The following is a 13,677-nucleotide window of genomic DNA, read 5'->3' as shown; positions in this document are numbered from 1 at the left end:
AAAGCTTCCATTATTTTTCTGTTCTCTTTCAAAAATAGCTCCACCTTCAAGATTACACAAATTAGATCATTCTGCAGCAGGATTCCTCCTTATAGAGCAGCTCCTAGGAAGCACAGACAGGCTGTCTGCTGTAGAAAACCAGTCATTAAAAAAAAAAAAGGAAAGAAAGAAAGAACAACCAGATGTTTTTTACTTTTCAGTTCCACTGGATTAGTGACAAAAGGTATGTGCTGTGGCTGTTAATGGTAGCTCTCTCTCTCTCATCAAACACCATCAAGCAGGTAAGGATCAGAGCAGAGCTCCCAGACCAAACTCACATGGCAGCAGAATAATTAGGGACAGTGAGACGCCACTGCTCCAACAGCTTCACCAAGGCCTATGGCATAAAAAGAATTTATCTAGGTTTTTAACATAATCAGTCACCAACCTATGGATTATTCCATCACCCAGTAAATCCCCAAGGAAATTTACCCCCAATTAATCACAAGGGGCAAATGGAGAAACAAAGTTCCTCAAGAGCTTTGAAGAGTTCTGTTACCCAGATCTCCTTCTCAAACCATGTCATTTAACGATAAAGAGATGACAATAATTATTATTTCTTTTAGTGAAAAACAGAAAACTGACACAAGGAAGTTAAATGAAATCTTGAAGTCATTCCTTGAATCCTTTTCTTCTGTCATATCCCAAATATGCAAATCCTTTAGGCTTGAAAAGACCATACCCAGAATCCGACGACTTATCTTCTCTACCACCCTGCCTGGAGCCAACGTCAGCTCCTAGCACATCACTTCCATACTCCTAACAGGAGCCCCTGCTCTCGCCCTTGCTCTTCTTCTATACGCAGGGCTCTCCTACACACAGGGGTCAGTGGCTATTTTAATATGTAAGTCATCATCATGTCTCTTCTCTGGCTTGAAATCCCAGTGGCTTCCTCATCTCACTCAAGGTCAAAGCCAGAGTCCTACAAAGGCCTACCAGATCTGGTCCCTTCGCTCTCTCTCTCTCCTGTTATTCTCCACCTCGTTCACTTGCCTCCAGCCTGAGGGCCTCCTGGATGTTCCTGGAACCTACCAGTACTTACTGCTCCCTCCACTGGCTTGCCTAGTGTGTGCTGCACACCATTACTCCCCCTCTCTGGGTCTTCTAAACCACCTTATTTCATAACACACTCTCTGCCTCACTTATCTAAGCCTCTCCTGCTTTAATTTTCACCATCTGACATTCCCTATCATTTTCTCACTCATTTGCTTATTGTCTGCTGCCCACTTTGCCCTGAGAAGGTGACTCCCAGGAAAGTGAAAGTGAAAGTCGCTGAGTCATGTCTGACTCTTTGCAACTCCATGGACTATACAATACAGTCCATGGAATTCTCCAGGCCAGAACACCAGAGTGGGTAGCCTTTCCCTTCTCCAACGGATCTTCCCAACCCAGGGATCAAACCCAGGTCTCCCGCGTTGCAGGTGGATTCTTTACCAGTTGAGCCACAAGGGAAGCCCAAGAATACTGGAGTGGGTAGTCTATCCCTTCTCCAGCGGATCTTCCCAACCCAGGAATCAAACCGGGGTCTCCTGCATTGCAGGCAGATTCTTTACCAACTGAGCTATGAGGGAAGCCTAACTCCCAGGAAAGCTGGATTTTATTTGTTTTATTAAATGCTCTTCCCAGGTGGCGCAATGGTAAAGAATCTGCCTGCCAATGCAGAAGATTTGGGTTTGATCCCTGGGTCGGGAAGATCCCCTGGAGAGGGTAATGGCTACCCACTGTAGTATTCTTGCTGGGAAAATTCCACGGGGTTGCAAAGAATCGGACACAACTGAGCAAACACACGTACATACATTAAATGCTCTCTCCTCAGTGTCTAAAATGATAAGGCGTGACTTTCCTGGTGATCCAGGGGTTAAGACTTCCAATGCAGAGAGCGCAGGTTCGATCCCTGGTCAGGAAATTAAGATTCCACATGCCACGCAGCATGGCCAAATAAAGAGAAAAAATAAATAAAATGGTGACTAAATAAAATCTCCTGTCTGTGTGTTATCTACCAACTGAATGATGTTACTAATAGGTAGAGGAGGAGCCACAGAGACCCAAACCCTGATGGTGAGGAAAAGCCAAATCAGAAACCAGACTCCAGAGCCAAAGCATTTCTGGCACGTGGTTTTAAAGAGATTAGAGCAACTTGTTGACTTTTTTCCTCCAGATATAAGAATAGGAGGAAATACCTGAATGAGCATCAAAGAAAACAAAGCAAAACAGAACAAAACCCAAACCCAGATAGAGCCACCATCCCAGTCATTTTTCTATAAAACATTCTCTTAAATGGACTCAATCAGTTCTCTTAAGTGGCACTCGGTTATCAGTGAAATTGCCTGAGGAGGCCCTCCAGGAATGTAAGTAAACACACCACTGGCCTAAGGCCAAAGCACACCAAACTAATCCTACGCCAAAGCCTAGCTTAGATCCTGTCCCATTTCCAACCCAAACTTTTGTTTCCCCAGTGAGATGGTACTTTCCTTTTCCTCCATGGAGAGAAAAGTCAACCAAAAAGATCAATGGGCAGTGCTTAATAACATTACGGCTGCTCCTTTTAATAAGTTTTTTTTTTTTAAAGGAAAGATGGAGGAGATTATCTACAAGTAATAAAAACAAAGCGATAATGCTCTTGCATATGGTTAATGAACCATTTTCCTCATTAAAGATAAGGGCATAAACAAGTTATTGCACATCTTGGTGGCAGAAAGGAAATACAATTAAATCCATTAATAGCCACAAGAGTTTTTATGTTCCCAGAGGACCCTGGTTTCCAGCGCTGCTTATTCATTTTCATCCATAGCCAAAACGACGCATGGCAGGGATGACCGAAGGCTGTGTGGACTATCCACGTATTTCACTTTTAAGGAGACAATTCTATTAAACAACAGACTTCAGGTAGATGCTGCTGCCACATTCTATTGGATATGAGCTGACCTAACAAAAGCCTACCTGTAGAGACAAAGTAAATGATGACTAACAAATCAGGCCTACAGATACTCAACCATCACACTCAGTTTCACTACTGCTACCCAAAGCTGTTAAAATGATTTCTGTGAACAGAGATGCTGAAACACTTCACAACTATATGAACAGAGATGCTCAAACACTTTATAACTATTTTGTTTCTCTGCATAACAAGTCAACAAGGACAAAAAAAGAGGTAATCAAAACAAATTTAACTAAGCACCAGATATAGGGCTTTACTTGTAGTCCAACCCCAAAGGAAAATGTGACTTGTATCTCCAACTACATCTTCAATAGGGTCTCTGACTCCCTAAGACTTGAGAAGATTAAATCCCTACCCTCAGCTCACCAGCAAGCCTGCCTGGCGAGCACAACCTGGACCAGGAGGTGAGCAAAACAGCCCCACTGTGGGTCTAAGGCTCTCAGGTTATACTCCCCGTTACTCTTAGTTTCATACTCAGAGCCCATTCCTCCCTAACATACTGACTGACTGGTTCTTCAGTTCATAGAATATCAGAACCAACAAAGCAGAAAGAAGGCATATCAATAGCAACAGGGAGAAACGAAGGCAAAAACAAAACTAAAAAAGCAAACACGTGACTTTAAAAATAGTTACGCACCATGCGCCAGTCCACACTCTTCATTTCAAGCCCATGAGGGTCTCATTCATCCTGATGATCCACATGGGAGAAGAGGTTAGCCTGTGTTTTATACATTCTCAAGGAAGAACCAGAAACATGTAAATATATTTTTAGGTTTATAACCAAAATGGGAAAATAAAGTCTTGGTGCTTATTACAGAAGAAACTGACACGTCTACAAAGATCCAAGTGCTTCAGGATAGACCTTAAATGTATTACCAGGTTTTCCTATAAAAGGAGGATACAGTTTTTCTACAGTCTGAGACACAAAAAGGAAAAGTGAAAAAGACCAACTCTGCTTAAATCCTCATTTTCCTAGGAGTCACTCAGCTTTTATTGGTGATAAATGGCTAGCTGTAAACCGGTTTAGTTGCTCTTCTGGCTGCCAAAGCAGAGCTAAAGAAGTCAGCAGGTAGAATAGGGAAGCTGTCAAGTCGAGCTGGCTCAAAACAAAGTTGTGGTTTGCAGGCGGGGCCTGAACCATCTCTTCCGTTCATATCAGCTGGCAGGATGTAGAAACAGGATCCCGGTGCAGTCACTGCTTCAGAGAACCAAAATATTTTCCTTTGACTTTCTAGTCTATTAAGCTTGGGGTTTGGCAGGATCTGTGTCTACAGTGAACCCAAGACCTTATAATGGTCCCCGGGAGGAAATCGGAATATAAACAAGGTAGCCCTGATTCTAGACAGAAATCAGTTTTGGGAGGGATATCGAGGAGAGACAGAGAAGCCAGGCTGGCAATAAAGACAGCAAGAGTAACAGTAATATTAAGTGTTTTCTATGTGCCACAAAAGCAATTAACTTGTATTAATCTCCCTTAATCCTCATAATACATGAATGGTAGGGGAATTATTATGCTCATTTTACAGATGAGAAAAATGCAGCATTAGAGAGGTTAAGTAATTTGCCCAAGTCACTCAAACAGTAAACCAAGAGTCAGGATTAAAATCCTGGCTAACTGGCGCCAATAGCTGGGCCATGTGATGCGAAGAGCTGACTCATTAGAAAAGACCCTGATTGAAGGCGGGAAGAGAAGGGGACAATAGAGGATGAGACGGCTAGATGGCATCACCGACTCAATGGACATGAGTTTGAGAAAGCTCTGGGGGTTGGTGATGGACAGGGAAGCCTGGCGTGCTGCAGTCCATGGGGTCGCAAACAGTCGGACACGACTGAGTGACTGGACAACAACTGGCTCCAGCACTGACGCCTACAGACACTATGCTATGAAGCCTCTCACTGTCTGCAGTCTGGTAACAGAGCAGCATTCTGTAATCCCAACATCACAGCGTGCGTGCTAAGTCACTTAAGTTGTGCCTGACTCTCTGCGACCCAATGGACTGTAGTCCACCAGGCCCCTCTGTCAATGGGATAACATTACAGCGTCCAAAGCATTAAACATTATCAATCATGAGAGCCAGAGAGCGCTCAGGGAACACCAAGTTTAAACAGAGAAACAGTTCCTGAGTCATGAGACAAATCCCAGTTCCACCTCCCTCTAAACTGGGGAGCCCTACAGAAATGCCTTCCCCTCCCTGGGCCTCGATTTCCCTTCCTGGGGAGTTGACGGTTACCACGCACACAGCAAAGGCTTAGCAGTCTGCTTCCCTTCACCTGGGCAGCAGCCTAAACACCTCCTCACCAGAGGCCTTCCCAATCACACTGCCCAATCCTCTCCAGTCCCCACGCCGCTTTCTCATCATAGCACCACCCACCACCTGCCTGTTCACTCTGGATCTACTTACCGGTTTATTACCTGTCTCCCTCCACTGGGACGTTCACTTTAAGAGAGAATGGACTTCATCAACCTGCTTGCTGCTGGTTCCCCAGCCCCTGGAGCAGTGCCTGGCACATAGAAACACTCAACAAATATTTGTTGAATGCAAGAACCATGTAGGAGAGACTTTCACTCAATGAACTTTACAAATAAACAGGCACTGTTCATTGACAAACACATTTATCAAGCGCCTATGAAATGACTATGTAAACAGACAGGATTGTTTCAGATGGCGCTAGCTGCTGTGAAGATTTCTAAACTCCCAGGACGGACCGGGCAGGTGGGGCAGCTTTCCAAGTAGCAGGTCAGCTGAAACCTGATACCCAGGAGCCAGTCACACGATGATCGGGGGACAGGGCATCCAGGCAGAGGGAACAGCAAGTGCAAAAGCCCTGAGGCAGGGCGACCATGCCGGGGCCCAGCCTGTGGAGCCAGGCGATCATGGGCAGCATGGTGGAGATGAGGTCGAAGCCATGGGAAGGACCCCTCCAGGAAGTATCTCCAAAGTCAGAAGAAGGCTTTTACTCTATGTGTGATGACAAGTTACTTGATTGCGTGTCTTATCTTCACCAGTGACTCAGTGATAAAGAATCTACCTGCCAATGCACGAGAGGCAGGTTCGATCCCTGGGTTGAGATCTCCTGGAGAAGGAAATGGCAACCCGCTCCAGTATTCTTATCTGGGAGATCCCTTGGACAGAGGCTACAGACCATGGGGTCGCAGTCAGACAGGACTTAGCAACTAAACAATAAACTTATCTTTGCCCAGCAGATTGTACACTTTATGAGATAAAGGATTTTGCTTGTGGCACATACTGGCTGGTCTACAAGCATCTGTTAAATGAATGAACTGGGGAGAGTATGAACAGGAGAGTGACATGATCTGATTTTCATTTTAAAATATCGCTTTGAACTGCGGCTAGTGATTACCTTCTGGGAGGAGACCAGGGTGGCAGAGGACGGGGAAATTTACAAACAAGGACACTAGACGTGCTTTCTGGGCACTGGAAATCAGAGACAGGGGAAGAAAAGGCTACAATCTAACCCCTGAAGCCATTTGGTGTTTTCAAACAACAGAGAGGAAAAGGTCCGTGAGGAGGGACCAAATAAATGACAACTGATGTCCTAAGCCTTTTGTGTTTTTCTAAACTATTTAAACCACTACAAAGAATCTCTGTCTCACTTGTAACAAGAGGAACAAAAGGAAGCTCAAAGCCAGACACATACACAGACAGACACACAGAGTTTTGGAGAAAAACTGTAAAGAAAAAACACTTTGCTACATCTAAGAACAATAACCAGGCTAACTTTCCTCAGGGACAATTAAGATTCCACTTAGCACATCCAAACTGTTAGCTGGGTGGCGGGGGGGATCTTGCTCAGAACAAGGCTCTGAGAGGCAGACTGCTGTCCACAGGAGGTGGCAGACTAAGAGAGGAGCAGACACTGTAACAGGGACCAAGTTTTATTTAATTTTTTTTAACAAGGATGCCTTGGACTTCAGTCCACCAGGCTCCTCTGTCCATGAGATTTTCCAGGCAAGGATATTGCAGTGGGTTGCCATTTCCTTCTCCAAGGGACCAAGTTTTAAAACATCACTCCTTTCACACCCACCTATATCCCCGCCCACCTATATCCGCACTGGGTCACTAAAAAAACACCCAGGGTAGAGCACTCACACTGGACATGTTTACTACCTGTCTCCCTCCACTAGAATGCTCACACTAGGAGAGAACGGACTTTGTCTATTACCTGATCTCACAGTGTAATTTCTAAGAGGTACGTTATAGTTCTAAAAAAACTTCTGCCAACATCATCTCTGGATGCTACAAGTGCCTCTCCTTACAGAACTGAAAGTGCTGAATGGATGAATGAAACACAGGTTCATCCAGGAGTTGTGGAGCATCATCACTTCTAAGGGGAGAAGAGGAAGAACAGTACTTGGGGGCAGAAAAATTGGCAAAGCTATCACTCAACTCCAATATCAGTGCCCCCTCCTCACCTGTGCCTCGCCACCCATCACCACGAAGAGGGCAGAGGGCAAAGCGCTCTCCAGTCACCATTTTTGTTATCAATAAAGATGAACAAGCAACTCTAGAACCAAGAAAGGAGGGTGAGGAGTAGAGTGGAATCTCAGCCCCCACCACCATGCCTCAACTATCCAACCTTTTTTTCACAGCTTTATTGTGATATAAAATGTGTAAGTTTCCCTCCTTTGACATACGTGTACAACTGAGTACAGTTGACACGTATCTTTAGATATTTATTTATTTTAAAAATATTTAAAGTATTTATTCATTTGGCTGCAGTGGATTTTAGTTGTGGCATGTGGGATCTAGATCCCCGACCAGGGATCAAACCCAGGCTCCCTGCATTGGGAGCTCCAAGTCTTAGCCACTGGACCACCAGGCAAGTCCCTAAACATCTATTTTTAAAACAACATTTACTGGTCTTTTCTGTAATATGTGTTTATTACAGAAAGTCTGGAAATCACCAAAAAATATACAAGCACAGAAATTAGTATCACACATAATCCTACCAACTAAAAACCATTCTGGAGTTAATGCCTCCAGACAGTCTTCTCTGTAGATATTGACTAAGACCTAAAATTGTGAGAAACAAATGGACAAGGAAGCATCAGGAAGCAAATTCTCTCCAGGAGGAAGCAAGCTGAGTAGAAGGTAAAAACGTTTAAAGAGGGGAAACTAACAAAAGAAAACTAATGGGTCCTTGGAAGAGAGAAGAAAAGGGACATTTTAAAATAACTTGAAGAGGACAGACTGAGGACTCAGTCTAATTAAACAAATAAGGAGAGACCATAAATATGGCAGCCACCAGCCACAGGTGACTGCTATGACACGAAATGTGGGCAGTACAACGAAGGAAGAGGATTTTAAATTTCACTCAATTTCAATTAATATTAAGTAGCCACACGTGGCTAGTTGGCTAGCTGTATTGAACAGCACAGCTTTAAAGAGAAAATAGCCTATGATCTTAAGACATAATTGAATGTCAAATGAAATGTTTTAAGTAACTGTCTTCTGGAAGATGTAAAAGCTAAGCAATAATACATCACCACTGACTGGCCTTCTCCATGGCGCTACCCAAGGCAGAGGCCAGGCACCGGTCTGCCTAAGTGGCTCCCTGAGCTGTGACTACAGCTCTTCTCCAGTTTGTAATAACATAAAAGGGAAAGCAGGTCCAGCAGGCTTTCTCATCAGATCGCTGCCCTGTGAATGAATGCAGAGGTGGCGCCCGGGCACACACGTTGCTTCTCTAAAATCCTCCCAAGTTTTGCTGGTTATTCCTCTAACTAGGCCTAAAGAAGGGAGGATTCTGTCAGGGCTCGCCAGTCTAGAACCCAACCACCTTGCTCAAGGCCAGCCCCATGGCCAACTTCAAGCTCCTGTCCTTTCTCCAGAGCCCTTAATACCACTCCAAACTCACAATGGAAGAAGACCCAACTCTTGCCATCATTCCCACAGCTTCCTTGTTTTCTCAAAGTGCTCCCAGAATGTGACACCACAGATTCAAGCCAAGTTGACTGCAAATTTCAGAGGACCTACTGAGCCTTCCAGTCCAGGCCAAAACAGGACAAGCCTCTCGGAATGAAGCAGTAAAAACACACAGCCCCAGCACTTTCTGGCTGGCACCTTCCTCATGCACACAGAGATGGTACCAGAAGTAAGAACAGCAGCAGCTTATTGGCTCAGCTAAGAAACTGGAAATCTAGTTTAAAAGGAAATCACATAACCACTCATGTGTCCAAAAGATCTGTAAATCAATACATGTAAAACGGACTCTGTGAAAGTCATTCTGTCTCTGACTTAAGGAATCTGAGCTTCCGCAGGGACGGTGGATAATATTACCGCGATAGAGAGGCTATTGTATTACAACACTCACAATGTGAAATTCAAATCTTCTAAGGTACAGATACACTTTTCAGACTTTCAGTGCTAGGGAAATAATAGAAATTTCACCAGGTCTCTCTTTGATCAATTACATTTAGTTTATATCTATCATTTAAGTACTTTCTCCTGTAGACCTATAGACCCTATTTTATCAACTGTTTCTTTTTCTTTTTCTCTATCTTTCAGCCATACCACGAACCATGTGGGAGCCATGTGGGAACCATGCGTTCCCCCACCAGGAATCGAACTCATGCCCCCTGTAGGGGAGGTGTGCTGTCATAACCCCTAGATCACCAGCGAAGACCCTATTCTTATTTTACATTTATTTCACCCACATATTAAAATGGATAGTAAGTAAAAGTATTACCAATCAACAGATCAAAACACCAAGGCATTGGAGAATTTGCCCCAGCACACAGGAAGAACAGCAGCAGTATATCCTGGCTTGCCTAGAGCTTTCATGCTTAGAGGGGCAACTGGCCTCAAGGGCCTTCATGAAATCAACACTTCTACTGCAAGTTGGCCAGTGACGCCAACTCGGCCATGGTCACATCCTTTTTTTTCTAAATGTGGTCTAAACGAGAAGTGACTGATAACCACTGAGCTCCTTCCCTAAGCATACATACAGATAAGAATATGCAAATATGCTCTGGGCTCAAAGACAAATGTGATACAGTTCCTGAGTGATACAGCAGAGCACATGTTGTCCCCTCAGTCAGTTTGACACTACAGAAAGAATTCAGTACACTTATGAAATTTAATCATCTTTCTGTCTCTACTTACACAACTCAAAAAGAGGAAAGAACATGAGGGAAAACGTCACCATACAAACAGCATAGAGAAGGGATCAATGAGACGCTAAAACCCTTCTTGTGACATCAAGCTACTTGCCACCTGGTGCCGACGATGATGCTAAGTGTGAAGTGGTGCCGACTTTAAAAGCTGTGAATTTCATAAAGGAACTGTTATAACTGACCTCCCCACTGATTGTTGTTCTTTAATCACTAAGTCATATCCAACGCTTTACGACTCCATGGACTGTAGCCTGCCAGGCTCCTCTGTCCAAGGGATTTCCCAGCAAGAACACTGGGTTGTCATTTCCTTCTCCAGGGGATCTTTCTGATGCAAGGATCGAACCCAAGTCTCCTGCACTGGCAGGCGGATTCTTTGCCACTGAGCCATCAGGGAAGTCCAGAATCTTAACAGCCAATTATATTTCACAATGATTACCTCTGGGGAGTAAGAACAGACATAGGGGCTTTCCTTTACAATTTTCATCTTTCTGTACTGCTTGAATTTCTAATCATGGACATGTATTAATCTTTTTATTTTAAGCCACAGAGAAGTCATATACAACATAAGAAACATGGTCAGTACCACTGCAGTAAGTTTGTATGGGGACAGATGGTTACTGACGTAGGACGATCATTTTGTAATGTATGCAAATGTCAAATCACCATGCAGTACATCTGAAACTAACATAACATTGCCCATCAACTATATTTCAGTGAAAATTTTGAAATTCCAGGTGAGAAGAATAAAAATCTACTGATTTTTTTTTTTGGAAAAAACATCTTTTTATTATAAAAAATACTGATAAAAAATGATAATGAATAGAACAGCTTTAGTTATTTTTAAAGCCAACTACAGATATGCTCTTCATTCATGAAAAAAAATACTGTGGATTCTGAAAGAATTTAGTAGCTGTTAAGTCAAAGCACCTACTTGACAAACAATTTTATTTAAACATCTGATAAAGGGAAAGCTTTTTTTTTCCTTCCCCAAAAGTACATTATATTTCTACAGGGATCAAGAAAAGGAGCATGACATTCCCTGCGCTCAGCTTTTCAACTCTCTTCTCCACACCAGGCAGAGGATGACGTTTTCACAAGACTGAATCCCATGACATTTCATACATACCTAACCTTGGGTCAAACAATCACACTGACATTTCTCAAGTGCACATAAATCACACGTTTATGTCTCATTGAGCTTCACGAGATGAGAATGTTAATTCAAGGTGAAATACAGAGTGCAGACTGCCAATACACCCTCAACAACGTGAACAAGTATACCAAGGGACCTCAAACTAACTGGATGGCTCTAATAACGGGGAGGGCTAAGAGCAGGCCATCTTCTCCCCACAGGGTGTTATTTTCCATCCTGCAGATAAAACAACACGCTCCAAAGAGCACAAGTGTTCCACCAGGAGCTGGGAGGCACAAGGGTGACGAGTGAAAAACAAAGTCAGAGCAGGACAGCTGACAGTCCCAAGGATTGCTGAGTAGACATGACATGACTGCATGCTCCCTGCAGGTGACAGCAACAAGCCAGCCTGAGGCTCTCACACCACGCCAACATAATAATTCCTGATTTCATCAGGATGCCTAGCCGTTTCTTGGGCGAAAAATTTATTCTCTGGACCTCTCGGTGACCAATATGGACAGACTGGAAATCAACAGCCATCGGTGATTTTATTTATCCTCCTTGCTGGCAGAGCAGCTTCTTGTCAGTAAGCTTATGCCTTTTCCATCTAACAAGCTAGAGAAGGCAGCTGTCCAAATGTCACCAAACGTAGTGATAGATGTGAAGGAAGGACAGGCAAGCCTGAATTACTCACACTGGACCCAGGGAGGAAGGGACTCAGTGCTCGTGTATTTGAAAGAAGTAGATGAGGCTATTTCAGCTATAGATGGGCCTGCACAGAAAGAGAAAGGCAGGCCTGCTTAGGACCAGGAGGGGTAAGCCACCACATACTGAACTCCTCGTTGAGTCTGGTGTGTGTTAGGGTGTTGGCCAAACCAAAGCGATCTGGTGTGGCTCGCGACTGCCCTGAAGAAAGGACAGAGAAAAAAGAAAGTAAAATCAGTGAAGCGAATGCTGAAACACAGGGACACCAAGAGCAGAGGGGGGCTGATGGAAAACAATCCAGCATTATCTAAAAACATTCCAGATGTATATCCTTCCAACCGCAACTCCACCCCTACACACAAAGACATCCTAAAGAAACTTTTGCGAGAAGCGCCAAGAGTCCTGGACAAAAATATTTATAGCATTACTGTTCGTGTTAACAAACAGGAAACAACCAAATGTTCATCAAAAGGAGATTTACGGTATATTCGTACTGTGAAATTCTTACCCCTTAGGGAAAATGTTTCGAGTTACCATACAGCATCGATGATTCTCACAAACAATGTTGAGTTCACACACACACACACACAAATAGGTCACAGAACACATACATTATGAGAGCATTTATATAAACTTCCCAAAACATTCACAACGAAAAAACATTGTCTAGAGACGCACATACGTAGTAAAACTAATTTTAAAAGACCGGGAAATGAGGGACACACAATTCAGAATAATGTTTACCTTTGTAGGGGGAAGCAGGGGACGTGGCTGGGAAGAGGCACCCAGGGCTCCAACGCAACTCTAATGCTCTTTCTCAAGCTGAGTCAAGGACAGAGATGTGCTTCTTGTCATTTTTTTTATTTTAAAGTCCTCTCTAGGACATACATCATTTTGTATGCATGAAACAATTCAAAATAGAAGGGGGCTGGAGAAAAATGAGAGTTGAAGATGTAACCAAGCCATGCTCCCTAACCCCCACTTACATGTCCATCTGCCCAAGATGGGGCTTCCAGAGTGAGGAGCAAGTCACACTCCAAGACAGCAGAATCAACTCGGTTTAGAGGTGACAGGAAAAAAGACCACCTTCAGGCACTTCTCTGGGCTTCCTGGGTGAAACCAACTCCACAGTGTCTAGTCAAGGGGTAAGCTATGAGACACTGCACACTGTCCCCAAAGTGCGTGAGAAGACTGCCTTGTCCATACAGAAACAGAAAACAGCCCAACTCAGGTACATTTTGCCAATGGAAAGTCCCCATATGGTTCCAACAGACAGAGGAATAGATTGCAGTTAGGAACATGTGGCCCTGCAGGGCTAGGAGAATATGTGACCGGTTACTGGGGGTGCGGAGGAGAGGATGAAAAATACACTTGAAAACACAGTATATAGGACTTTTCCAAGACCATAAAAGCCCAGACAGAATGTGTGTATTTGGAGTACAAATGGATGTGTGTTTTGAACACAAACTAGAAGCCCTAAGGGTTACCATATGGGCTTTACCTGGCAGAAGATGACAACCAAGTTTGGCACATGCCAAGTATATTGGGAAATAATAATATCTAGAGAGATCTACACCACATCCATGTAACACAGGTACAGCCCACGGGCGCTGGCGAGGCAGGGAAAAAAGTCTGTGACTTTCACGGGGAAACGGACAGGAAGGCCGGATTCTGTCAGAAGGCCCAGGGCAGAGAATGCAGTGGGCCCCGCTCTGGGAGGGCAAG

General features: G+C 44.0%; 1 protein-coding gene across 1 annotated transcript in view; it reads right to left on the bottom strand.

Moving 5' to 3' along the window:
* The window catches only part of PACS1 (phosphofurin acidic cluster sorting protein 1), a 149,795-nt gene that overhangs the window by 135,406 nt on the left and 712 nt on the right, over window positions 1–13,677 (bottom strand). The window lies entirely within an intron of this gene.

The sequence above is a fragment of the Bos taurus genome, chromosome 29 (genome assembly GCF_002263795.3).
Source record: "Bos taurus isolate L1 Dominette 01449 registration number 42190680 breed Hereford chromosome 29, ARS-UCD2.0, whole genome shotgun sequence".
NCBI lineage: Eukaryota > Metazoa > Chordata > Mammalia > Artiodactyla > Bovidae > Bos > Bos taurus.
This window is presented reverse-complemented; position numbering and strand designations above follow the sequence as displayed.